This window comes from Sceloporus undulatus, chromosome 9 (genome assembly GCF_019175285.1).
Source record: "Sceloporus undulatus isolate JIND9_A2432 ecotype Alabama chromosome 9, SceUnd_v1.1, whole genome shotgun sequence".
NCBI classification, from domain to species: Eukaryota; Metazoa; Chordata; class Lepidosauria; order Squamata; family Phrynosomatidae; genus Sceloporus; species Sceloporus undulatus.
The window spans coordinates 9,598,717-9,626,515 of NC_056530.1; positions in this window are offsets into that span (position 1 = coordinate 9,598,717).

Here is a 27,799-nt window from a genome sequence, read left to right on the forward strand (position 1 = left end):
TAGCACTGTGAGTGAGGGTCCACTTTTGATGGCCTCCATGGAGGGAGACCAGAGGCCTTTGGGTTGGGATGTTGGGCATGAGGATGAGGTTAGAGGCAATAAATAGGCATATCTGGGGATTTCACTCTCACTTGTAAAGTCCTGAGGCTTGGGTTTAGCTTCCAATTGAAGGCCAGCGGGTCATTGGATGGCCCATAAGGTCAGGTATTTCACCCAAGGGAAATCTAAAGGGGTACTCAAGAGGTGACACCTGGCCTCAGCTGAACCCACATCAAGTTTCTCGCCCTTCTTGTAACTTCCAGGATCGCCATGATGTAAAGGGATTCTAGATCAATGAAGTAGCCCTTATTTAACTGGCCTCCCCGCATCCAGTCTCATGACTCCATGGTCAGTCATCAAAGTCAACTAACTCCTAAGCAAAGATTAATTAAACCCTAATTGCAGTGGTTAGCTAGTTCCATCACCACCACCATCCACCCTTGACCCTTTGGAGTCACCTACCATGTGGCATGATACTTTGAAGGGTTGGTTGGTGTTGCTAATGCGGAGCGGTGGGATAATAACAGAACACTCTGCTGGGCGAATCCTCACATATCTGTCGGGAGAAGAATCGACAAACACCCAGTCGTCGTCTTTGCTCTTACAGGTGCCACCGCCATGGGAAGCACATGGCAAACTGCAGCATGCCATCTTGAAGGACTGCCAGGACCCTGTGAGATATAAGAGGGGAGGGGAGTGAATGAAATGAATAAAGCTATGTATGCTAATACTGGGAACCCCAATAGAACAAACATAAGGTCATATAGAATGTAACCCTCTTCAATGTGTCAAGGGAAGTTGTCCAAGTCTTACTTTAACTTCTTTTTAATATTCTTTCTTTCTTTCTTTAACTTCTTTTTTATTTTCTTTCTTTCTTTCTTTCTTTCTTTCTTTCTTTCTTTCTTTCTTGAATAAGTCATATTGGCAAAATATATTGGGGGTCTTTAACCACTATTCTAATATCAAATTCCTTTGAGGTTCCTTAGGAAGCCAAAAGGTCCTGTTATATACATAACAGGGAATGCCAGGATATTTTACTGAGGGACAGGGAGGACTTAAATGCTCTAGAAGTAGAATAAATATTTGGGGAAGGAACAGACTAGCTCAGTAATGGATTGAGGAAGCCCAGTGGTCACTGAACGGTTGTTGATCATTGAACTGGGAGGAACTGGAAAGCTATTGAGATGGGGGAGTAGAATACCCTAAGGAAAGGTTGAGTAAGCTGGGTGGAATCCTAGCTAAGGGACACTTTATGCCACAATATTTTATGTTATTGATTTTATTGCAACTCTTCAGGTTGCAATCCTTTGCCCATTGGTGTGGGGGTTAAGTCCCATAAGGAGTCAAGGTGATGTGCTGGTTTGAGTGTCGGACTAGGATTACAAGCGGCCATGGTTGAATGTTCAACCCTGGAAACCCATTGGGTGAGCTTATTGATGCCACATAATCCCAGTCTTGGAGGAAAGCAATGGCAAATCTTCCCCAAATAAATCTGGACAAGAAAACCTGTGGGTTGTGACCCCTTTGGGAGTCAAATGACCTTTTCACAGGGGTCACCTAAGACCATAGGAAAACACACATTTTCGATGGTTTTAGGAATAATTTTAGGGTTGGGGGTCACCACAACATGAGGAACGATATTAAAAGGTCACACCATTAGGAAGGTTGAGAACCACTGCCTTAGGAGAAGATCATCCTACATTGGAGTTGACTCGAAGGCACACAACAGCAACGTCAAATCCCATAAGACTCTATGGAATTTATATCGATGTGTATATGTATTTAATTGTGTTGTCAGTGACTCAGACTTGAGATTTACACACACACACACACACTGCAGTTTTGGTTACTAATAACAACACCAAGCTTTTATATAATATTTTGCTCATAAAGACTACATTCAAAGTCTGTTTATGACTAAAAGATATTAGCCGTCACAATTCAATATAATTAAGGTAAAACACAAGCAATAAACTGCAACAACAGTAATAAATTTAAAGAAGAATATATGCAGCAAGCAAGGAAGCTCATAATGTATTATACATATAATTTGCACCAAGCTTCACAATGACCTTCTCAGTTATGTTTTGTTCTTGTTGTGTGCCTCCAAGTTGTTTCCAACTTAGGGAGATTTGAAGGAGAACATTGCAAAGGGTTTTCTGGGGCTGAGAGTGTGTGATTTACCCAAGGATAAGCAAAGAATCAAACCCAGATCATAGAATAATAGAGTTGGAAGAGACCGCAAGGGCCATCCAGTCCAACCCCCTGCCATGCAGGAAATCCAAATCAAAGCATCCCTGACAGATGGCCATCCAGCCAGATCTCCAGAGTCTTAGTCCAATGCTAAAACCACTATGCTATGTTGGCTGTCAAGTTAAGCTATTATGGTTTATTCAGGTGGTTTTCTTCTTATGAGAAAAGACATGGAGAAAGCAGTCTCTGTGGCTTGCTGAAGTGCTCCCTTGATCCACTGTTTCAACAAGATTTTAACAAGAGTGTTTTTCTTTGTTTTAGCTTTCCATCTTTATAAGCAGAGACTCATCATTAAATAATTACATACAAACAGGAAAATCATTTATGTTTTGTACAGTCCGCCCTTGGCCAAATACCGCACATGCTCAAGTTCCATTCAAGTAAATGGGGCTCGTGCATGCGGCGGCATGGCAGCACACGCGCACCATGAGCACGCGCCCCATTCATCCAAATGGGACGTGCCACCCCTTGTGCCCCGTGTGCTGAAAGCTGCGTATAACATGGGTGCACTGTATATACTTTATACACATAGCCTGAAGCTAACTTTATATGCACTAATTTTAATAATTGTATGTACGAAGCAAAGCTTGTGTGCCCCGAACCATTGGAAAGCACAAGCGTCACTATCTTAGCTACCCTTAAGTTTTGGATTTTGGAGGGTTTTGGACTTCCAGATAAAGAAGATTCAATCTATAAACATAAATGCATCCTCTGCATATATTTTTAAAAACTCTCATGGTTAATAGTCAGAAATAGATAAGTGAACAGAAATAGCAAGGTAAGTGAAATATCAACATGTTAAGATAGTCGTCGATCAGCTTTTTAGCATATCTGATTTCATTCACATTATCAGGGACAGGGGAAATGTCACTGACAAACAATTTAATTTCATTAGAGGTTTAACTTTGCATTGCAAAGTGCTCCATTAAAAGTTCGCCATAATCACCGTAATGCACTTACATTTTAATATGCCTCTTATTTCATAGACACTCTGAGAGCCTTTAGGGCTGAAGAGCAGGGTATAAATACCATAAGTAAATAAATTAAATAAATGGTGCTTTAACTATTTGACTACTGGTTTTTAAGTCATGCACCATCTTTTAATTCATGAGTGAGCCGTCTCCTGTCTCACCCGGGAGAAAGATGGGATATCAGTTCATAAATATTCGTAACTTATTCAAATGAGTCATAAATATACAAACAAATAAACAAACTCACTGCATGACCTCGAGAGAAGTCACAATCACAGTCTCAAAGGAAGGCAAAGGCAACTCTAATCTGTATAAATTTGGTCAAGAAAACCCTAAGAGAGGGTTGCCATATGTTTGAGTCGACTGAAGGACACACAACATGGAAGCCAACCTGATGCAGTGGTCTGAGCATTGGATTAATATTCCTCGATATCGGGCTTCTAATATCCGCTTTGGTTGATCTTGAGCCAGTCACACTGTCTGAGCACGAAAAGTGGTAACTCCTTCCCCCAGCGACAAATCTTACAAGAAGCCCCCATGATAGCTTTGCTTGAGGGTCGCCATAAGTCAGAAATGACTTGAAGGCATACAACAATTGTAAAATGATCTCTGTCTAACGACCCTGCCTTCCTTCTCTTCTTTTTCACTGAGTTCTCAAAAGTCCAATATAGCAACTGGCTGCTTTCCTTTGTTAATGGTCAAACGAAATGGATGAAGCAAAGCTTACCTGACTCTTTGGGCCGTGGATGAGAATGGATGCAAAGAGAGACACTGAAAGCGCTGACGGGTTGTAAAACACTTTTATACAGAGCTTCTGTGTGGCGTTTATTTTTTTAATTATAGGTTGGAGCGAATGATGGTGTCAGCTTCAGAATTCAGCAGCGTAATTATTTTCCAAGCTATAACAGAGGAATGCGATTCATCGCTCATGAACATGCGCTCTATATTCTTAGCCCCATTGACAAACGTGTCGAGACTCAAATATACCACCCTCCACACACAGAGTTGCAAATTGCATGTCACAAAATCCTGACACATGTCTTTGCATCGTAAGTTCGGAGATGAAAAATAAAATGGATCTCCACTGGAGGGCATAGTAATAGCAGCCCTGACATGTTCCCCATAGGACCGTGGTTATCAGGACTAGAGAAGAATGAACCTCTGTGAATATTTACTCTATATTATATTATAACATAGAGCCACCATGGTGTGGTGGTTTGAGCATCGACGAGGGTATACTTACAATATAGAGCCACCACAGTGTCGTGGTTTGAGCATTGATGAGGGTATACTTACAATATAGAGCTACCATGGTGTAGTGGTTTGAGCATCGACAAGGATATACTTACAATATGGAGCCACCATGGTGTAGTGGTCTGAGCATCGACGAGGGTATACTTACAATATAGAGCCACCATGGTGTAGTGGTTTGAGCATTTCATCGGGGATTAATTCCTTGCTCACCCATGAAAACCCACTGCGTGACATGAGTAAGTTACACATGCTCAGCCCTAGAAAACCCCATGATAGGGTCCTCATAACTCAGAAATGGCTTGAATGCACACAACAACAACAACAACAACAACACATATTTATAATGTGCTATAGTGCATTGGATTGTTTCCCCTTGTATTCGTTTTAAAAACAAACAGTTTCTTTTCATCTTGAATAAGAGTTACTTTCTTTTCAAAAAAATATTAATAATTTTATTATATTAAAAATAAAACTGTACAAATATAGACAAACTATCATACATACAATACCATGCCTACAAAGGACATAACACAAACATAAACATAATACAAACACAGTGATATGTCAAGTTGCAATTCTATTAATTTTCCTTTAACCAAGTCAGTCTCCTCTAACTTCTTGTTTTATTACTTTAAGATTATACTGTACATACATACATACATATATATATTTCCTTACATATGTTTATCATCGTTCATCTCTGTATAACTTACTTCAAAAGAAATCTTCATATATGTAAACTCAAATATCCATTTTTAGAAATGATATGACTATCATAAATTCCACCCTTTTTCTTTTCCATATTGTTGGAGACAGGCCCATCGAATAAGAGTTTCGAATTTGTATGTACACAGCATGTGTAGTGATTTGTTTGTTGGACTGAGACTCTGGAGACCACGAAACCCGCTGGGTAACCTTTTTTGCAAGCCACTCTCTCTCAGCCTCAGGGGAAGGCAATGGCGAACCCCCTCTGAACAACTCTTGCCAAGAAACCCCGTGAAAGCTTTGCCTCTGGGTCACCATGACTTGGAGGCATGCAGCAACAACAATGTGCAGGGTGTCGTTGTTACTGTATTGGACAAGGATTCTGGGAGACCTAGGATTTGAATCCCCATTTAGCTATGGAAACATACTGGATGAACTGGGCAAGCCACTCTCTCTCAACCTCAGAATGGAAAGGCAATGAAAGCCTCTTTGGAAGAAATCTTGCCAAGAAACTCCTAGATGGTTGCCATAAGTTGGAATTGATTGGAAGGTACCTAACATGGGAGTCAGCATGTGTAATGGCTTGAGTCCCAAGCCCTATTCCCACTTATAGATCAATCGGTGTACAATCCGAATCGATGGATCGATTCGAGAGCGGAGCATGGTTCCCACTACATTTGCCCCCATTGCATTTTTTCCTCCAAAATAACCCACTTGTAGTTCGCATTCATGAATGAATTGATTTGATATTCTCTCTGCCTAAGAGAAGAGATGAGACATTTGATGAGACATAAGAAACCAACCATTTACAAAGACCTAACCGGAAGGAAAGCCAGTGTAAATGAATCTAGTTTAGGGAGACTGGACTTTGTCTGAGGTTGCGTTAAGACAACACCTAGCGCAATATCTTCTTCTTCCAACCCACATATAACCTGTCTCCCACCTTTGATTTGTTGGGTGTGGAACCAATCCATTGTCACACAATGGGTTAGCACATGTTGCCCATAGCACAACGGATCACACAACTGCTGGACCCAGTGTAACAAAACTGAGGTATATTTGCACCATACTAAAAGTCCACTGGATGTTGGATGACGTTCTTGTAGTGAAGAGACTACTTAAAAGCATGTTAAAAGCAGAAAGCAGTAAAGTGAGACGCTCCACATCCTCTAAGATGATCAACTGTTTATTCCTTTTAAACTAATCCAACGTAATTTGTCCTGTATAAGCGATGATCTTCAGAGACCTTCAGGAGAAAGCACTGGAGTTGTGAACACACTTCAAAACATGGGACCATCGAATATTAAAAGAACTTTTCCATTGTTTCGGAAGGTGTTCATAACTCTTTCCCCCATTTCCGCAGAAAACCATTGGGCACTGATAACATTTGGTTAGCACCAAGTTGATCCTGATACCATTATTCCCCAGGGTTCATCTTCCTTGCCTTGGACCCATTAAATGTACATCCGAGTGGATGCGTTCAAACTCACTTCCATATCACTAGTGCATCTGGAGGCACACAAACTATTAGTAGGGATGGTTGAGGAATCCGGTTGTACAAAACTCACAAAACCCAACTGTCCTTTTTTTGCACTGCAGGGAAATGTGTGGATGAGAATGTGCTTATCTACTGGCTTTCACAGTCCTTGGTACAAAATATCGTTGTTAGTATAAAATGCATCTTTAAATATAGAGTAAGAGTGAGAACCCATCTGGTGCCATGGTTTCATGTTAGACTTGGACTCCAGGATGCTAGGGTTCAAATCCCAGCTCTGCTATGGATTTTCAACTATCATGACCCTAGGGTTTTATTGGCAATGTTTTGGCAGAAGAGGCTTGCCATTGCCTTCTTCTGAGTCTAAGAGAATGTGACTTGTCGAAGGTCAGGCAATGGGTTTTCATATAGTAGGTCATTCCCACTACAATAAGCTCCGAGTTTCGGCCCAGTTATGGCGCTTTCCGCCTCTGTTCTGGCCATCATTATAAGTTAAGCACTAACAGGTTGTGTATCTGGATAAGCAAAGCTATCATTCCATTCCTTCCATATTCAGTGAAAAGGACTCCAATGACCTCACGTTCTTTTTGTCCCAAATATGGTGACTACGTCGGCAGTTTTAAAATTAAAAACAAAATTAAACTCTTGGCCTAAATCTTGTAATCGGTCTCAATTAGAGTAATTGGATCAACTGGATTTAGCTACGTATTGATTCACCATTTGACTGATGATACAGTGCATCTACTCTAGCTCACACTAACCAACCGGTCTTCTGGCCCTCATCTAACTCTAAAGAATAAAATGTGCCATCAATTAGAAATGTGCCTTTGTCAGTCTATAGGATCAAGGTACTAGTTTGAGGCTTCTATTAATATAGGCATAATAAGCCAAGGAAGGTCATCATAGCGTCAGCTAGTCCCATTTGCTTTTTTACAGGTTATGTAAACTTATGAGCAGAACTCTGAAGCCACGCTATAATAAAGGCTATTATTATTCCATTAATGCTGAGTTATAATAACTATATATCCTGAACAGCACTGCAGTGGTCGAAACAACTATTTTAAGAATCTGGTGAACCAAAGAAAGAGTCCTGAAATGCATCTAGGGCGACCTTCTATAACCTGTTTAGACCAAACTCATCAGTCCCGCAAAACACAACTAATGTCTATGTAGGATGAGCATCCTTTTTTGACTGTTTTTAGATGGGATGGATTAGTGAGGCCATATTCTAAGCCTTCTCGGTGTGGGGACTCTTGAGACAAACTTTCCCTTAGAATCATAGAATCATAGAGTTGGAAGAGACCACAAGGGCCATCCAGTCCAACCCCCTGCCATGCAGGAACTCTCAATTAAAGCATCCCCAACAGATGGCCATCCAGCCTCTGCTTAAAGACCTCCAAAGAAGGAGACTCCACTACATTCCGAGCGAGTTCGCTCCACTGTCGAACAGCCCTTACTGTCCAGAAGTTCCTCCTAATGTTGAGGTGGAATCTCTTTTTCTCTGCCGCTTTATCTCCATTGCTCCTGGTCCTAGTCTCTGGACGCAGCAAAACAAGCTTGCTCCTCCTCCTTAAAATATTTAAACAGGGCTATCATATCACCTCTTAATCTGCTTTTCTCCAAGAAAAGTGTTGTATTTTCAAATTTGGGTGCTAGTGATGTTAAGCAGGCTAATACAGTAGGCTCTCCCCTTATTTGGGGGATCCGTTCCGGATCCCCCCACGCAAGGGGAAATCCACCTATGCTCATGCCCCATAGGAAAAAATGAGGTGCATGCTCATGGTGGTGCAGCATTGGGTGCACGGCGTGAACGTGTGCCATTGCTTTTAACTTTGTGTGGCTTCCGCATAAGCTGGAAGCCGCATATAGTGCGCCTGCATATCGTTAGGTTTAGGGTTACCCTAACCCTAACCCATATGTCACAAGCTTGTGGTGGGCACACTTGTCAACTCCATCAGCCCCAGTTTGGTTGCTGTGTCAGAAGCTGATTATGGAAAGCTGAAATTCATTAAGTGAAACTTAGGTTTTGCAGACCGGGGGGAAAAAAACCATCCTCCAGAGCCAACATTACAAGAATTCTTGACGAACCCCAAAAAATGGCCAATGGGAGGGGATGCACAGAGTCCTTATGATACAGTGGACCCTTCCTATCCATGGATGGGAAACAATATGGAAACTCAAGTTCCATATTATCCAGTGGATGGCAATGTACACAGCACAAGTCAGTGTGCCTATGGGCATGGGCCACTGTTGGATAATATGGGGCACGGCAATCTGCAGACGCTCACATCCGCAGATGGGAAGCCTGCTGATACCAAGGGCCGACTGCGCATGCCACTGTTGTTCTTCAAGGATAGCCTGTCTTCAGCTTTTCTTTGGTGTTCAACTATGGATGGGAACGTAGCAATGGTGTGTTTGTCTCCAAAATAAATATTCTATCCCTTAAGGAAATGTTCCTCAAAATTCTAGCACTGCATTAACTGATAATGTCAGATAAGTACTAAGAGGATGTGAAAAAACAAAAGTAAAGGTTCCAGATATTTCTGATTATCAACTTCAGAACCTCTGCAATGCTAGACATTTGGGAATAGAAGGACAATTTCAATGGTTTTTGCTGATGTTGTAATTTACTTATTTTCTTGCTTGTCGTGTGCCTTTTTATGGCATCCATTAGGGAAACGTATCATGGGACTTTCTGGACAATATTTGTTCAGAGGGGGTTTGCCATTGCCTTCATCTGAGGCTGAAAGAGTGTGATTTGCCTAAGATCATCCACTGGGTTAACATGGCAGAGCAGGGATTCAAATCCTTGTGTCCCAGAGTCATAGGCATGCAATTTCCAAAGCCTGAATTCAGTTCTTATTTCCTACACAAAATTCACTTATGTGGCTGTTCGATGCAGAAAACTGCATTTCTGTTTCCTGGCCCCTATCTTTCTTACAACATGTTTTTTTTAATATTCTTGACTTGTGTTACCTGTCAAGACTGGGTGACCATCTTTGAGACTCCAACTGCAGTGACTATCCTTCTCTTTCCAATTCACTGTGTTGGTTACCTCTCTTAAGGCCATTTATGGCTAGGGACTCCATCCATTGCTGAGTCTAACATTGCCAAGCATTTAGACTCTCATTTGGTAGAACAGTAAACCATAGACCAAGCATGAATCAACAGGTGATGCTAACTCACCTAGGACTATACTTTGAAACGAAAGCATGCAATTTATTCAGTCGCTTTCCTGGCAATGACCATACTCATAAATATATATAAAAAGAAAGGAATTTACAGTGTCTAACCAGGACGCCTTGTTATGCCATCCCCAGAACAGGCATGAGCGGTTATTAAACATTTGATGGAGTTGGGTTTTCTGGGAGGAGGGGAATGCAATGCAGAGATCACTGCTTACGGCAACCTGGAGAGAAGAGTGTTGTCTCCATGTGACACCCCAAAACCGTATATAAGCACTCCCGTCTCACAACTCCTCCAACCGATCTCAGTGTCTTCCAGCTGAATCTCCAAACTTTGCATTTCGGGCAAAGCTCGGTGAGTTCCACTTGACTTTATTGAGCTTCTCCACCTGTGTTGAACCTTTGTATTTATATTACAACTTATCTTCTTAACAGAAAGAGACAGCCTTCTCACTGGCTACTTTCAGCAGCTACTCCATTTCATAAAAGGCATGGCTAGCCCCATCTCTATTCTCCTTTCTCTAGCGGACGAAGATCTTTATGGCTATGGGGTTTTCTTTTAACATTATTTTATTCTTTTCTAATAATAATAATAACAATGGTGTTATTTTTATTTAAGCAAATCTTGTTTTCAGCCATAGCAAGGTGCCTTCAAACCGATGTTGGACAAATGGAGGCATGTCAGTTAAACAAACTAACAGAGAGTGTCAGTTAGTCAATGGCAAGGGCAACATGTTCTGGAAATGCTTAATGTGCTTTCCCTTGAAGTTCTTAAAAATCTAATGATTTAGAAACTTTAAAATTTCCCTGGTTGAAGATGGAATCATAGAGCTGGAAGGGGGCCCATAGGCCATCTCAGTGCAAGAAATCCACCTAGGACAGAGGTTCTTTTATCGTCCAGCTGTTTTGGACTTCGGTACCCAGAAGCCTTTGCCAATATGGCCAATGATGAGGGAATCTGGGAGATGAAGTCAAAAACACCCCCAGCCCAGACTTTTTTCAAAGACGCCCAGAGAAGAACCACCTTTCTAGGCCATTTGTTCCATTTCCAAAATGCTCTTAGCATCAAGAAGTTCCTTCTAATGTTCAATTGAAATCTACCCTCCTATAACCGAAAACCATTGGATCTGTCACCCATCTGTTTTCTCTTTGCCAGGCTAAACATGCTCTACTCCCTCGGCCTTTCTTAGTCTGTTCTGTTTTCCATACCTCTTTTCATCCTTGTTGTCCTTCTCTAAAGCTGCTCCAACGTGTCTATATCCTTCTTAAAACGTAGCACCTACAACTGAACATAATAGTCCAGAGGAGTTCTCGACTAGCAAAGCGTATCATATAGTAGTCCAGATGAGGCCCGACTAACCTAGCATCCCTTGTCTTGGAAACTACAATTCTGTTAATGCAGGCTAAAATATTATTTGCTTTATTTGCTTCAGCAGCACCATGCTGCAGTAACCATATTTGCTGGGTCAAAATTGAAGATACTTTGGCTCTCTTGTAAATTATGTATCCTTTCCCCATCACCACCTTGGTGGGTGTTTGCGATACTGAGCAACGTGGTAATGTCAAGAATAGAAAAGAACAAGGAAAACATACTAAGGGCCTATACAGGTGGGTAGCATCCAGCTGCCCCTATACTGGCCAGATTGGTGCCACAGCAGCCGCACACAGTGGCACGGATCTGCTCCCTATAGGGAGCAAAAAGAAGCCACCCCAAGCAGTTTCCTGGAAGGGATGTCATAAGAATCGTGGCACGGCGTCATGGTGCCCCTTCCACACTGTGCCGTTTGGAGGCTTCACTACCTGTGCATCACCATGGCGTGCCCCGTGTGGATGGGAGAATGCCAAAATGGCAGTGCGGGGAGGGCTTTTTGCCTGTCTGTCGAGCCCCTAAGTGTTCTTTCATGGTTTCTTAAACCATCTAAAATCTGTTCCCTGGATTCAGTTTTGAGATGTACCCAAGCTGGTTCTGTTTTTCTTTTCTTTTGTTTTTTCTTTCATGGTTGGCTTGGACTATCCAAGATTTGTGCACCTGAAATTACTCCTATTATCTTCTTCCGCATTTCAGATTTCCTTCACCTCCTCAAAATGGCCTGTTGTGGTACATCCTGCAGTTCTGGATACGGTGGCAGCTATGGTGGCAGCTATGGTGGCCATGGAGGAGCTAGTGGAACCATGGTTGGTTATCTTCCAGGTCTAGAATCTCACATCTGCCCTGGTACAGTCACCTACGTGGCCCCTGCACCCCATATGAGAGATCTTGGCTGTCTCGATGTGTGTTGCCACAGCGTGTGCGTCCCTGATTGTTGCAGACCCTGTGGCTCTGGCCATGGTGGTTTCCATGGAAACGGAGGAATGAACGGCGGAGGCTTGATGGTCCACCTCAAAGACGCAAGTAGCACTGTGTGCATGCGAGCCCCATTCCTGTGCAGCGGAGTCCATTGCGGGGAAACATGTGTCTCATGCTGCGATTAACCCTGTGGGCCAAATTAAACCGACAAGCCGAAAGCCAAGGATCCAAGAAACCACTGAAGACATGAACAGACATCCAAGCTCAGGGGCATGATTTCCAGAAGGGATGCTTGTGTGCCAATCCAGCCAGAATTGGTAGGAGCGGCATGCAGCCAGTACTTGTGGAAATGCATCCCCGAAGGGTCTCTCTTCATATGCTAACTATCATTGCTTTTGTTTGTGGTCATTATTATTTTTTTCACTTTCATGGTTTAATTCACTCATGCTTTCTACTTCCTTATTTATTTCCGTGTTCCTTTATTTGTTTTTAGGAACACATACCTTTTTTTTCTACTAATGGGCCAGAAAGGCATGTTTTCCCTCACATCTCAGTTGCATCTAAGTGATGGCAAGTGTTTATTTATACTTCTAGGACAGAGTTGGATATCTAGAGCGGGTCAGGGGCCACCTTTATATAACTGGGCCCTTTGTGGGGGGCACACGGACTACCCAAAATTAACCAAACCAAAACATCCGAATGCCCAAATGTGGCTGGATCTCTACTTCTAGTTGCCTTGCAACCTATTTAAGTGATAAATTGTTGTACTTGGAATCCATTCTCTTGCTTAAACCAGAATATCAATCTGGGAATTCGACGATGTTAAGGGTCATAAAAATCAATTTTCTCCCCCCAGCTGTCCTATTTTGCCAACTCCTGTTCCAGAACCATATTTGCCCCTTTGAACTTTCCCATAGATATCAGGAGACCTCTGGTTTTGAAGCTCTGGTTTTGAAATCAGGAACCGGGGAAGTGAGCCAATTCGTTTAAGTGGTTTGAAAAGAACAACAACTAAAGGAGACACAACAGGTTTAAGGGGCAGAATGTTTTCTGTGGTTTGACAAAATGGTTGACCACTTGCTGATCATATGAGATCCAATTTTTGCAGGAATCATGTGCTGTGGGTGCTTCTTAGAGAGGGATTGCATGCTTACCTGAATGGCCAAATCTGTAACGGTGTACTATGCTTCTTTTATTCATTAAAATTTCACACAGCATTGCAAATTTCAGTCTCGAGAGTGTTATTTGTCTCATCTTTCAACAGCTGTCTTTAAAAAAAAAACCACATACAACAACAGCAACCATTAAACGTTTGTTTTAATTCATTTAATTCCATGTTAATTCATTTAATTCCAGGATAAAACCTTTCTTTGAAGACTCACATAAACACACACAGAGGGATCTTGTAGCACCTTTGAGACTAACTGAAAGAAAGAAGTTGGCAGCATGAGCTTTCGTAGACTCCAGTCTCCTTCCTCAGCTGCACTTAGTGTAGTCTATGAACGTTCATGCTGCCAACTTCTTTCTTTTGGTTAGTCTCAAAGGTGCTACAAGATCTCTCTGCATACTGAGTCTACAGGCTAACATGGCTATGTCTTTGAAATAAATACACAAAAACACATTAAGAGAATTCTGTGCAGTTCATGATACAAAACAGTGATTCCCAAACTCTGGTCTTCCTCGGCTTTCATAGTCAATACATTAGGACTCCGAAAGCCAACATCTCAAACACCTAGAAGGTCATATTTTGGGGGATCACTGGTAAAAAACAAGCCTTTGATGCAAGATGATGATGATGATGATGATGATGATGATGATGATGATGATGATGCAAGTTAATAATACAGTACTCTGATACATAAATAAGTTAATGATACAATTTTGACTGGGGGAGGTCAAATTGTCTCCATCTTCAAAAAGAGGGGAACAGAGAGGATCCCAACCATTATCGCCCAGTTAGGAATGATTTTAGAGCAGGTCATTAAACAGAGAATCTGTGAACATTTAGAAAAGAAGACCATAATGACAAAAAGTCAACCTGGGTTTCTCAAAAACAAATCATTCCAGACTAATTTGATTTCTTTCTCTCTCGCTCTCTCTTTTATAAAATTACCAGCTTGGTAGATGAAGGGAATGCTGTGGATATAGTATATCTTGATTTCAGTAAGAGTTTTGACACGGTTCCCAATGACATTATTGAAAACAAGCTTGTAAAATGTGGGCTAGACAAGGCAACTGTTACATGGATTTGTAATTGGTTGACTGACCGAACCCAAAGGGTGCTCAGCAATGGCTCCTTTTCAATCTGGAGAGAAGTGACCAGTGGGGTCCCACAGGGCTCTGTCCTGGGCCCAGTGCTATTCAACATCTTTATCAATGACCTGGATGACAGAACTGGGAGCATACTTATCATATTTGCAGATGACACCAAATTAGGAGGAATATCTAATACTCCAGAGGACAGGATCCAAATTCAAAATGACCTGAATAGACTAGAAAGCTGGGGCACACCTAACAAAATGAAATTCAACATGAAGAAATGTAAGGCACTGCACTTAGGCAGGAAAAAAAAGGAAATGCATAGATGTGGGATGGAGGATACCTGGCTTGGCAAGACTACACGTAAAAGGGATCCAGGATAATAAGTAGACCACAAGCTGAACATGAGTGAACTGTGCGATGCGGCAGCGAAAAAGGCCAATGCAATTTAGGCTGCATCAATAAAAGTATAGTGTCTAGATCAGGAGAAGTAATAGTGCCACTATATTCTGCTTTGGTCAGGCCTCACCTGGAATATTGTGTCCAGTTCTGGACAAAACAATTCAGAAAGGTCAGTGAGAAACTGCAGTGTGTCCAAAGGAGGGTGACTAAAATGGTGAAAGGTCTGGAAACCATGTCCTATGAGGAACGACTTAGTGTAAGGATATCTGCTCAAATTTTGGGTAATATTAATTAGTTCAACACACCAATATTGGGCTCCTTACAAGTACCCTTTTCAGACCGAATCCCAGCCTGTCTACCAATGGACCAGAACGTCCAGGAACTGACGCAAAGGCAAAGTCTTTGAATTTTAAGCTAGTTTATGATGCACAGGGGGACACACACTCACACACATACATTCACTCATGCAATCACTCAAGGCTAATAGAAGAAAGGGAGGAAAAGTGGAGAGAGAACACAAGGCCTTCTAATGGTAATACTCGCCTGAGATGGTTTCCCTCGGAATCAAGGTAGATGCAGCAACACTGAAGGAAAATGGGAAAGGGGTGCGTGGACCCATGCCAGGAGAAGCAGACTGACAGAGTGCCTGCCTGCCAACACATAACCCAAAAACCCACAAAAAAGTAAGGGGTCATTGACAGTCATTGAGGCTGCTCTTGGACCAAATTATGGCGAAGACAATAACAATCTCATTTGTCTATTATAAGGGTAGAGATGAGTTCTTTGGATGTTTTGGACTCCCTCCAAATGCTTCCAGTTCCAAAAAAAGCCAGCCAACCTGGCCATGGTAAAGAATGATAAGAGTTGAATTCCAAACACATGGATGGGGCAAAGTCTGTCCTTTATTGAGCATTTGACTTCCTTCCTTCCAAGTTTCATTCCTTTTGTATTTCCAGGAAAACCAAATCCTGTAAGGAACTGTTGAACAGGTTACATACATTAAGCCTAGAGGAAAGATAGTTAAAGAAAGGCAATAGACTCAGTCCTGCAGACAATCTTAGCAAGGCTAAACTCACTGAAATGATTGTTGAATAGTAAGTCAACCCTTGTCTGGTTGGAGATACTTTTCGGCCAACGATAGCTATATTCTTATACGTGGAATGCCTCTGAAAAGAGCAGGACTGGAAATGATGTGGGAACATTTCATTGAAAAAATTTTAGTAAATAAGGCAGTGGAACAGAATGGCTCATGATGTGAAGAATACTCCGTTTCTGGAGGTATTAAAGCAGAGACCAGTTAGCATCTGTTCCAGATACCATACTTGCATTCTGCATGAGTCCAAGGCTTAGCACCTGTCCAAGATACCATACTTGCATTCTACATTAGTCCAAGGCCTAGCATCTTGTTCCAGATACCATAATTGCATTCTGCATAGTCAAGGCTTAGCACCTGTCCAAGATACCATACTTGCATCTACCTTAGTCCAGGCCTGCATCTGTTCCAGATACCATACTTGCATTCTGCATGAGTCCAAGGCTTAGCACCTGTCCAAGATACCATACTTGCATTCTACATTAGTCCAAGGCTAGCATCTGTTCCAGATACCATAATTGCATTCTGCATTAGTCCAAGGCTTAGCATCTGTTCCAGATACTATGCTTGCATTCTGCATGAGTCCAAGGCTTAGCATCTGGTCCAAGATATCATACTTTGCATTCTGCCTTAGTCCAAGGCTGAGCATCTGTTCAAGTACTATTACTTGCATTCTACATTAGTCCCAGCTTAGCATCGTCCAAGATACCATACTTGCATTCTGCCTTAGTCCAAGGCTTAGCATCTGTTCAAGATACTATACTGGCATTCTCCATTAGTCCAAGACTTAGCATCTGTCCAAGTACCATACTTGCATTCTGCATTAGTCCAAGGCTTAGCATCTGTTCAAGATACTATACAGTGGGCCTTGGGTTACGAATTTATTCGTTCGCGGCCGCTTTCGTAACCCGAAAAGCCTTCGCAAGCCGAAATGCCATAGGCGCTAATGGGGAAAAGCCGCGTTTCGTGTGAAAAAGCGCCGAAAGCACCAAAAATTTTCTTCGTAACCTGAAAAAACATTCGTAACCCGGAACAATTATTTCCAATGGGTTTTTTCGTATCCCGGAAATTTCGTAACCTGGGTATTTCGTATCCCGGGGTACCACTGTACTTGCATTCTACATTAGTCCAAGGCTTAGCATCGTCCAAGATACCATACTTGCTTCTGCATTAGTCCAAGGCTTAGCATCTGTTCCAGATACCATAATTGCATTCTGCATTAGTCCCAAGGCTTAGCATCTGTTCCAGATATATGCTTGCATTCTGCCTTAGTCCAAGGCTTAGCCTCTGTTCAAGATACTATACTTGCATTCTACATTAGTCCAAGGCTTAGCATCTGTTCCAATACCATAATTGCATTCTGCATTAGTCCAGGCTTGCATCTGTTCCAGATACCATAATTGCATGCTGCATTAGTCCAAGGCTTAGCATCTGTTCCAGATATATGCTTGCATTCTGCCTTAGTCCAAGGCTTAGCATCTGTTCAAGTACCATACTTGCATTTCACATTAGTCCAAGGCTTAGCATCTGTTCAAGATACTATACTTGCATTCTACATTAGTCCAAGGCTTAGCATCTGTTCCAGATACCATACATGCTTCTGCTTAGTCCAAGGCTTAGCATCTGTTCCAGATACCATAATTGCATTCTGCATTAGTCCAAGGCTTAGCATCTGTTCCAGATACTATGCTTGCATTCTGCCTTAGTCCAAGGCTTGATCTGTTCAAGATACCATACTTGCATTCTACATTAGGTCCAAGGCTTAGCATCTGTCCAAGATACCATACTTGCATTCTGCATTAGTCCAAGGCTTAGCACGTTCCAGATACCATAATTGCTCTGCACTAGTCCAGGCTTGATCTGTTCCAGATACTATGCTTGCATTCTGCCTTAGTCCAAGGCTTAGCATCTGTTCAAGATACTATACTTGCATTCTACATTAGTCCAAGGCTTAGCATCTGTCCAAGTACCCTACTTGCATTCTACATTAGTCCAAGGCTAATACTGCATTAGTCCAAGACTTAGCCTCTGTTCAAGATACCATACTTGCATTCTGCATTAGTCCAAGGCTTAGCACTGTTCAAGTACCATACTTGCATTCTACATTAGTCCAAAGCTTAGCATCTGTTCCAGATACCATACTTGCATTGTACATTAGTCCAAAGCTTGCATCTGTTCAAGATACTATACTTGCATTCTACATTAGTCCAAGGCTTAGCATCTGTTTAGATCTATACTGCTTCTCATTGCCAGGCTTGCATCTGTCAGATACAACTTGCATTCTGCATTAGTCCAAGGCTTAGCATTGTTCCAGATACCATATTGCATTCTGCATTAGTCCAAGGCTTAGCATCTGTTCCAGATACTATGCTTGCATTCTGCCTTAGTCCAAGGCTTAGCATCTGTTCAAGATACCATACTTGCATTCTACATTAGTCCAAGGCTTAGCATCTGTCCAAGATACCATACTTGCATTCTGCATTAGTCCAAGGCTTAGCATCTGTTCAAGATACTATACTTGCATTCTGCATTAGTCCAAGGCTTACCATCTGTTCCAGATACTATGCTTGCATTCTGCATTAGTCCAAGGCTTAGCATCTGTCCAAGATACCATACTTGCATCTGCTTAATCCAAGGCTTAGCATCTGTTCCAGATACCATACTTGCATTCTGCCTTGTCCAAGGCTTAGCATCTGTTTCCAGATATATACTTATATTCTGCATTAGTCCAAGGTTTAGCATCTGTTCAAGATACTATACTTGCATTCATATTAGTCCAAGGCTAATACTGCATTAGTCCAGACTTAGCCTCTGTTCAAGATACCATACTTGCTTCTGCATTGTCCAAGGCTTAGCAAACTGTTCAAGTACTATACTTGCACTCTGCATTAATCCAAGATTTAGCCTCTGTTCAAGATACCATACTTGCACTCTGCATTAGTCCAAGGCTTAGCAACTGTTCAAGATCCATACTTGCTTCTACATTAGTCCAAGCTTAGCATCTGTTCCAGATACCATACTTGCATTCTACATTAGTCCAAGCTTAGCATTTGTTCAGATACTATACTTGCATTGTACATTAGTCCAAAGCTTAGCATCAGTTCAAGTACTATACTTGCACTCCGCCTTAATCCAAGACTTAGCCTCTGTTCAAGATACCATACTTGCATTCTACATTAGTCCAAGGCTTAGCATCTGTCCAAGATACCATACTTGCATTCTGCCTTAGTCCAAGTCTTAGCATCTGTTCCAGATACTATACTTGTATTCTGCATTAGTCCAGGTTGCATCTGTTCAAGATACTATACTTGCATTCTATATTAGTCCAAGGCTTAGCATCTGTCCAAGATACCATACTTGCATTCTGCATTAGTCCAAGGCTTAGCCGTGTCAAGATACCATACTTGCATTCTACATTAGTCAAGGCTAATACTGCATTAGTCCAAGACTTAGCCTCGTTCAAGATACCAAATTGCATTCTGCATTAGTCCAAGGCTTAGACAACGTTCAAGATACTATACTTGCCACTCTGCATTAATCCAAGATTTAGCCTCTTTTTCAAGATACCATACTTGCATTCTGCATGAGTCTAAGGCTTAGCATCTGTTCCAGATACCATACTTGCATTCTGCATTAGTTTAAGGCTTAGCATCTGTTCCAGATACTATACTTGCACTCTGCATTAGTCCAAGGCTTAGCATCGGTTAAATATACTATACTTACATTCTGCATTAGTCCAAGGCTTAGCATCTGTTCACGATACTATTCTTGCACTCTGCATTATTCCAAGGCTTAGCATCGGTTATATATACTATACTTACATTCTGCATTAGTCCAAGGTTTAGCATCTGTTCAAGATACCATACTTGCATTCTGCATTAGTCCAAGGCTTAGCATCAGTTCAAGATACCATACTTGCATTCTGCATTAGTCCAAGGCTTAGCATCAGTTCAAGATACTATATTTGCATTCCGCATTAGTCCAAGGCCTAGCATCTGTTCAAGATGCCATACTTGCATTCTGCATTAGTTTAAGGCTTCGCATCTGTTCAAGATACCATACTTGTTTTCTGCAATAGTCAAAGGCTTAACTTTGTTGAACTTCCGTGTTCCTTCTAAGCAGAGCTTGGAAAAAGTTATCTTTTGGGGAGGGGGTTCTAGATTCCTTTTGGCCATGAGGGATAATGGATTCTGGAAGGTGTGAAAAAAGAAAGAAAGAAAGAAAGAAAGAAAGAAAGAAAGAAAGAAAGAGTTAGTTTTCTGTTGTTCTCCTACCAGCTATGAAGCAAGACAGATTCCATTCAGTCTAGAAGTGTGATTCTCCCCCCCCCCACCAACAAACATGCATACTATTGTGAAGTCGAAAGTTTTCATGGCCGACATCCATAGTTTTTTGGGGGCTTTTTGGGCTCTGTGGCCATGTTCTAGAAGAATTTATTCCTGATGTTTCACCAGCATCTGTAGCTGGCATCGTCAGAGAATGCTGGCATGGAAGAGAGGGGTGTGTTTGTATACATACACGCACACACACAGACACATATACACACACACACTCCTCCCAACCCAGGGTCACACAGTGTGTGTGTGTGTGTGTGTGTGTGTGTGTGTGTATCCCACTCACTTCCATGCCAGCATTCTCTGAAGATGCCAGCCACAGGTGCTGGCGAAACTTCAGGAATAAACTCTTCTAGAACATGGCCACAGAGCCCCCAAAGCCCACAAAAACCTATGCATACTATTGCCTAGACAAGATGATTCTAGCTAGAAGGACACTTCAGCCATTATACAGAGAGAGGGACACAACTACTATGTTGTTAGAGTTTCTATCAAACACAAAACATCACGTTCCCAGTTGAAAAAGCCAAGAAAAAAAAATAGATGAATAATGTTTGGGTTGTGAAAAGGGATGCTGCCATGGTACGTTGTAAAGCGCATATTATTTTCTGAATAGATATTATGACAGGGCCTTGTACTGTCCTGGATTTCGGAGGTCAGTGACTCAACAGGCTCACAGTAGGAATGGAGCAGGACCAAGTTCTTTTATACTGTGGAGTTTCTTATTGTATTGTATTTATAGTCTTTTGTGGCCATGTTCTAGAAGAGCTGACATGATCCTGAAGGGGAAATTTGAATTGATTCCGATGCGCTTGTGGTTCACACTTGCGCGGAATTGATTTATCGAAAAAGATGCGGAAAAAAATCAGCGTCAAAAAGACACTGGTTAAATGGGTCTGGAGCATGGTGCCCCTCTCGGAATCACTTTGGCAATTCGGATTAAGTGGGAACCAGGGTCGTTTGAACCGATTCAAACCTATCCACGGTTTGATTTAAAAGGTAGTTAGAATGAGCCCTGGATTTCTATTTCTTATCTGTTCTCATTAAGTGAAAAAAGCCAACAGAACAATTCTATGCAAGAACTCTGAAAGTCGAATCGAGTGTAACGACAATTCCAGGTAGTTGCGCATAGGGCTGCAACCTGAAATAAATATAAGGGCAATTGCTTAAAATTGTGTGTGGTATTCTATCACTCAATAACGTGAAACCCCATGATTGCGTTCGGACTGACATCCCATTGCCTGAAATTGCGTTTGGTAGTCTATCACGCAATAATGTGAAACCCCATGATTGCATTCGGATTGCCATTGGATTATACTTCCAACTTCCCTTGTCTGATAAACTCCATAGGAATCACTGCGGAAGCGCCACGGAAGGAGCGCCCATTAAAAAGAATCTCATCCGATAACACATTCACCTTATAACATGAATTCGCATCTTTGGACCACAGTCACCCCGGATCTGAGCTGCAAAGTCTCCCAAAAGCTCCATGTTATAAACACCATAGGGACCACCACCTACTAAACATCTGACCACTGAGTTCTGGCTCATTTCATTCATTAAGCAGCACACATCCAAAGTAAAATGTCATGTTTATTAAGAACGTCCCGAGACAGTCATGAGTTTTGAATGCTTTGTACCTTCCATTGGCTGGAATGGAGCTGGACACCATTATCTGGCCTTCTAAATCCAGTGACCCACCACAACGAGTCTGTCACAGGTACATCATCTTCGTCGGCCTCGTTGTTGGATCTGCGGCCCATAATTACTTCTTATCCACATATAATAAGTTGTTAGCATGCCTGTACTTTAATGTATTTATGAGGGACTCTTTGGTTTAGTCGACTTTGCTGACACAGTAATAAGGATGGCTTGGATGCATTTCAGTTGAAACCTTTGTAGGAACACGTACCTGTAAATGTGCTTTTTGTGGTTCTGCTAAAAGATATAATTAAGGCAATGTCCTCCATGGCCACCATCCAGCATCAACTCGACACGTAAAAACAGTGCGCAAATAGGTGTTGCTTGGCGTTATTGAGTTATTAAATGCAGGTTTCCATTTTGGGCCATCAAGGTCAAGTCAGGATGAATTGAGTTTAACGAAAAGCTGGGATCCAAATGATGTTGTGTCATTGTTTCATTTGAAAAGTCTTTTTCTGTGGTCATGATTGTGATATCCAAGTCTCTTTTTGGTTTGAATGCAATACACCGATATTTTTCATACTCAAAGCAAACAGAAACCAATTTTAGCCATTTTCGTCTCATGATCAGAATGTATTCAAACCATTCAAAGACCATTCCCAGTCCAGGACTTATCTCACACAATTTTTGTTTGCACACAAAATAGTATTATCTACTTGGAGGGGAGATTTATCCTGGGAATATATAAAGTATTATGGAATATGGTACAGAATGTTTTTTCTAACACAAACTGATTGAAAGAATAATGTTAAGAACTTTGTCTCATGGCTTTCGTGGACCAAGTCTGCCATGTTGGCATTTGATACTGCCGATTTAATGCACTTTGAGATGGCTATGACTGCCATGGCTCACCTGCCATGGATCAAAGGGATTTGTAGTTTTGTGTAGTTCCTGTTAGAGAGCTCTGGTGCCACAACAAACTACAGTCCCCACAATTCCATAGTATTGAGTTATGGCAGTTAAAGTGGTGTCAAACAGGATCATTTCCACAGTGCCCACACCACATGCCTTGAAAAAGTGTGGTCACCATCACACTTGGAACGTTCATCTGAAGTAGAATTATAGAATCATAGAAGCATAGAATCATAGAGTTGGAAGAGACCCCAAGTGTCATCCAGTCCAACCCCATTCTCCCATGCAGGAACTCTCAATCAAAGCATCCCCGACAGATGGACATCCAGCCTCTGTTTGAAGACCTCTAAGGAAGGAGACTCCGCCACCTTCTAAGGGAATCTCTTCCACTGTCAAACAGCCCTTACTGTTAGGTAGTTCTTCCTAATGTTGACGTGGAATCTCTTTTCCTGCAGCTTGTATCCATTGCTCCTGGTCCTAGTCTCTGGAACAGCAGAAAACAAGCTTGCTCCCTCCTCAATATGGCATCCCTTCAAGTATTTAAACAGGGCTATCATATCACTTCTTAACCTTCTCTTCTCCAGGCTAAACATCCCCAGCTCCCTGAGTCGTTCCTCATAGGGCATGGCTTCCAGACCCTTCACCATTTTAGTTGCTCTCCTTTGGACACGTTCCATTTTTTCAACATCCTTTTTGAATTGTGGTGCCCAGAACTGGACACAGTATTCCAGGTGGGGCCTGACCAAAGCAGAATAGAGTGGCACTACTACTTCTCTTGATCTAGACACTATACTTCTATTGATGCAGTCTAAAATCGCATTGGCCTTTTTAGCTGCCACATCACACTGTTAACTCATGTTCAACTTGTGGTCTACTTGGACTCCCAGATCCCTTTCACACGTAGTTTCAATCAGCCAGGTGCCAACCATCCTATATCTATGCATTTCATTTTTCCACCCTAAGTGCAATACCTTACATTTCTCCATGTTGAAATTCATTTTGTTAGCTTTGGCCCAGCTTTCTAGTCTATTCGGATCATCTTGAATTTTGATCTTGTCCTCTGGGGTATTAGCTATTCCTCCTATTTTGGTGTCACCTGCAAATTTATAAGTATGTTCCCAATTCTTTCATCCAAGTCACTGATAATGATGTTGAACAGCACTGGGCCCAGGACAGAGCCCTGTTGGGACCCCAATGGTCACTTCTCTCCAGGAGGAAAAGGTGCCATTGTTGAGCAGCCTTTGGGTTTGGCCGGTCAACCAAAGTAGACAGTTTCTGTATAGAAAAGGCTAAATGGTATCCAATGCAGTTTCCCCCAAATGCGGGAAACTTGCATAATTTGTGGTATTCCCCCCCCCCCCCGGACCAAGCATAGTTGTAGGTCTAAAGTTGCCTAGTCTTTCCACATTTCGTCTCAGTTTGGGTTCCTTTCCCTTTTTCCTTTTCAGAGCTGTCTGGCCGTGGAAGATGCCGCCTCAGAGACTGGTCTAGTCTCTTTCTTTGGAGGTTTTTAAACAGAGGCTGGATGGCCATCTCTCTGGACAGCTTCGATTGTGTATTTCCATATAGCCCTTGAATAGCCCTTGTGGCCTCTTCTATCTCAATCAAGTTTATCAGACTAGCGTGTCTCCACAGGCAAACAGGAGTTAAATGGGAGTCATAGTGAAATAACACAATGTGAAATAGCGCGAAATGAATCCGCCATTCAAGTGGAGAAAACCAGCAGCGTTTCAAATTGGGAACTCAACCGAATTTAAAAAGCTGCTGGTTTCCTCCGCTTTCACTGCGGATTCACTTCTCATTATTTCTCGTTAACTCCGACGTCGGGTGAAAAACTTTGGGGCATTTCCGTGTTTCCTTCGCATTATATCGCGTTTAAATCCCATTTGCCCATGGGACCTCTATGAGTCTATGATTTATTTTCTGGTTGTACTGATTTGTTGTTATTTATATTGGCTCAACTCAAAATAAACCCTTTTTAAAAACTCAGGGGGGGATGCGACGTAACGCTCAGCCCAACCCAACCTTGTGTTTATCGCGTGGTCTTTACCAAAATGAAGGCAGCCAAGTTGATTTCCTTGTCACCCGGCCAGCTATAAAAGTATAAAAAGAAAGGAATTCCTGGAGCGTAACAGAGATGCCTTGTTAAATGGCGTTGGGAGAAGACCACAATTAGCAAGCTTTTTGTAGAGTCACACAACCAGAAGCAAGCACAAGGGAGCCAATAATTGGCACATGATGCAGGACTGTGTCATTTCCAACTCAGCTGCCCAGGACTGTATAAAAGCACCAGAAGCTGAGCTACCTTTCATCAGCTTCAGTTGACTTCCATACAACTGCTTCCCAAGACTTCTCTTTGGAGACCCAGGTAAGTCTTTGCTTTGGTGCGCTATGCAGTGGATGACGCAGCAGGTCGATCCAATCTGGGTTTTAGGTTGCATTTAAAGCTATCCAAGGGGTTGAACCCTATCTCTCCCTTAAATAACTTAAGCATCCCGGATAACCCCTTGAAAAATCGAGTTAAACCTAAATAAGAAAAGAAGGGATAAATAACTGCTGGGAATGTAATAAGATGGGGACATAATATCGTATGTGGTGGCAGCGTAAGAAGGCCAATATAATAGTAGATAATCTCATACAAGATGAAATAAGCGTGCTACCTTATATGATAACTGCCGCCCGTATGTTATATGCAACACATTGGAAATCGAATATAATACCATCAGTAGATGAACGGATAATAAAACTGAATAGCTTAGCTAGACTAGATAGTTTACCAAGGTACGTAAATGGAAGGACAGCCCAACAATATGAAGGGAAATGGGAAAGAAGTGTCAAAATTGTGGGAAACTAGGATAAGATTGTAAAATACAAAAAGATCATTATAGCCGGATCTTAACGAATCGTTTAGTTCAAAGAAAGATAAAACGTGACTAAAAATCTTAAGAACTCTAGCCGTAATATACTATAATAGGAAATAGATGGCATGGTATGAAAGGCACAAAGAAGAAATTTACTTGTTTGTCTGTTTATTTGTATTTTTTATGGTGAAAGAAAAAGAAAAGAATAATTGAGTTAAACCTAGAGCAGATCCACCACTCTTCCTGAAACGGTTGCTATCAGACAACACTGGAGCAATGGCTTTGATAGTCATGGGGACAAAAGACATGGAAGGTTGTTGCCTTCTTGCACTCTTTCCAGGACTTGCAAGATGCATCCAGTTGGCTACTTTTATGAGTAAGACCCTGGATGAGATTGAGTGAGAATTCCACTTCTATCCATATATATATATATATATATATATATATATATATATATATATATATGAATTGACCAATATTTATAGCCTGTCTTCCATACCTTCCATCAGTCGCAGTTGTTGTCAAACCTTAGGAAGGGTTACTTCTGCTGCTTCTGCTTATCCTTAGGAAGGATGGAAATTCAGACACGAAGATGCAGTTGCTCTGGACTTGGAGGAAGGAAGGCTCAAATACAGAGAGCATCCCCCCTTTTCCTTCTCCCTGGAGCCCAGACCAGCTACATCTTCATAACCTAAATTGCCCCCTAATTCCATCTCCCAGGGCTTGAAGTAGTCAGATGGGAGGAGATTTGGGTCAAAGCGTACAAAGAGTACCCCAGGGCAGTAGACATTTCATAGCAAAGATGGCTCTGTTTTTCTTCATGGTTTGCTTGGACTTTCCAAGTATTGTCGACTGGATTTTCTCCTGAAAAACACTTTGACTGTTAACATCATCTGCATTTCAGGTTTGCTTCACGTCCTCAAAATGGCCTGCTGTGGTACATCTTGTGGCTATGGATGTGGATACGGTGGATGGGGTGGATATGGTGGAAATGGGAGCTTCGGTGGAAATGATGGAGTGCTAGCTGATCGTGGCTGTGATAAATCAGTTGGAATCACACATCATGGTTGCACTCTGATATACCCACCACCAAGGATGCATGACAATTGTGATGCTCAAGTATGTTGGCGTGAAGTCGGTGATGCTGAATGTTGCCAACTCTGTGGTCCTGGGTCTTACTCAAGAGGAAGCGGAGGATATCACGGTGCCCCAGGCCTGGTGGTTACAATGAATCAAGCAGGTTGCCACGTGCGCATACCACCCAAATGCCTGTACAGCAATTACCAATGCGCTGATGTGACCAGCTCATGTTCCGACTCATGCTGTGGGCCTTGCTGAGATCTGACGAGCATTACTCCAGAACAAGGAAAACCCAGGAACAAAACACAACATGGCTGAACGACGTGGGTGCGGCTTCACAGTGCTGAAGACCCTTCCTCCTCCATCTTGCTGAATGTGATGGGACATGGGGGTCTTTAGCCTCTTTCAATCCCTCTTGGTGTCTCTCTACCTCTTTCTTTCTATCTCTAGATAGATCGATAATGATGCCAATAGTTACTTGATATTTTTTTTTCATTCTTTTTATATTCATTCTATTTAATTTTTTTTTCATAGTCAGTCTAATTGTTTATTCCCCTCTGCTGGGAGAGGATTGACCAAATGTGCTGATACTCTTACGGTGCCCATTTTAAGGCATCGTGCCTCACCTTGCTTTTCAATTGTATGCAACTTTTGTCTTCTACCATTAAAATCTCCAGTGCATTGCAAGTATGGGCTCGTCTGGTTCATTTATCCCCAGGTTTCCTTCTTGGCAACACATGGGTGGAGGTGAATCCTGGGCCATATTTCCACTAAAATGGCCCCAAGGGTAAAATGCAAAGTGAACATCTCTGCTGCTTCTTAAAGGAATCCTCAAAGGACTTATGAGGGCATCCAAACCATCTAAACATTTAAATGGAGGAGGAGGAACTAAGGCGATTGTATGGGAGATTCCAAATAAGTCTTTTCTTCAACCAAGGGTGGAGAAAGTGTAGGCTGAAGGCCACATTTGGCCTCTGGGACCTTCCAAGTGTGTTTCTTGCAGCATCCTGACCCAAGTGTGTTTTTGA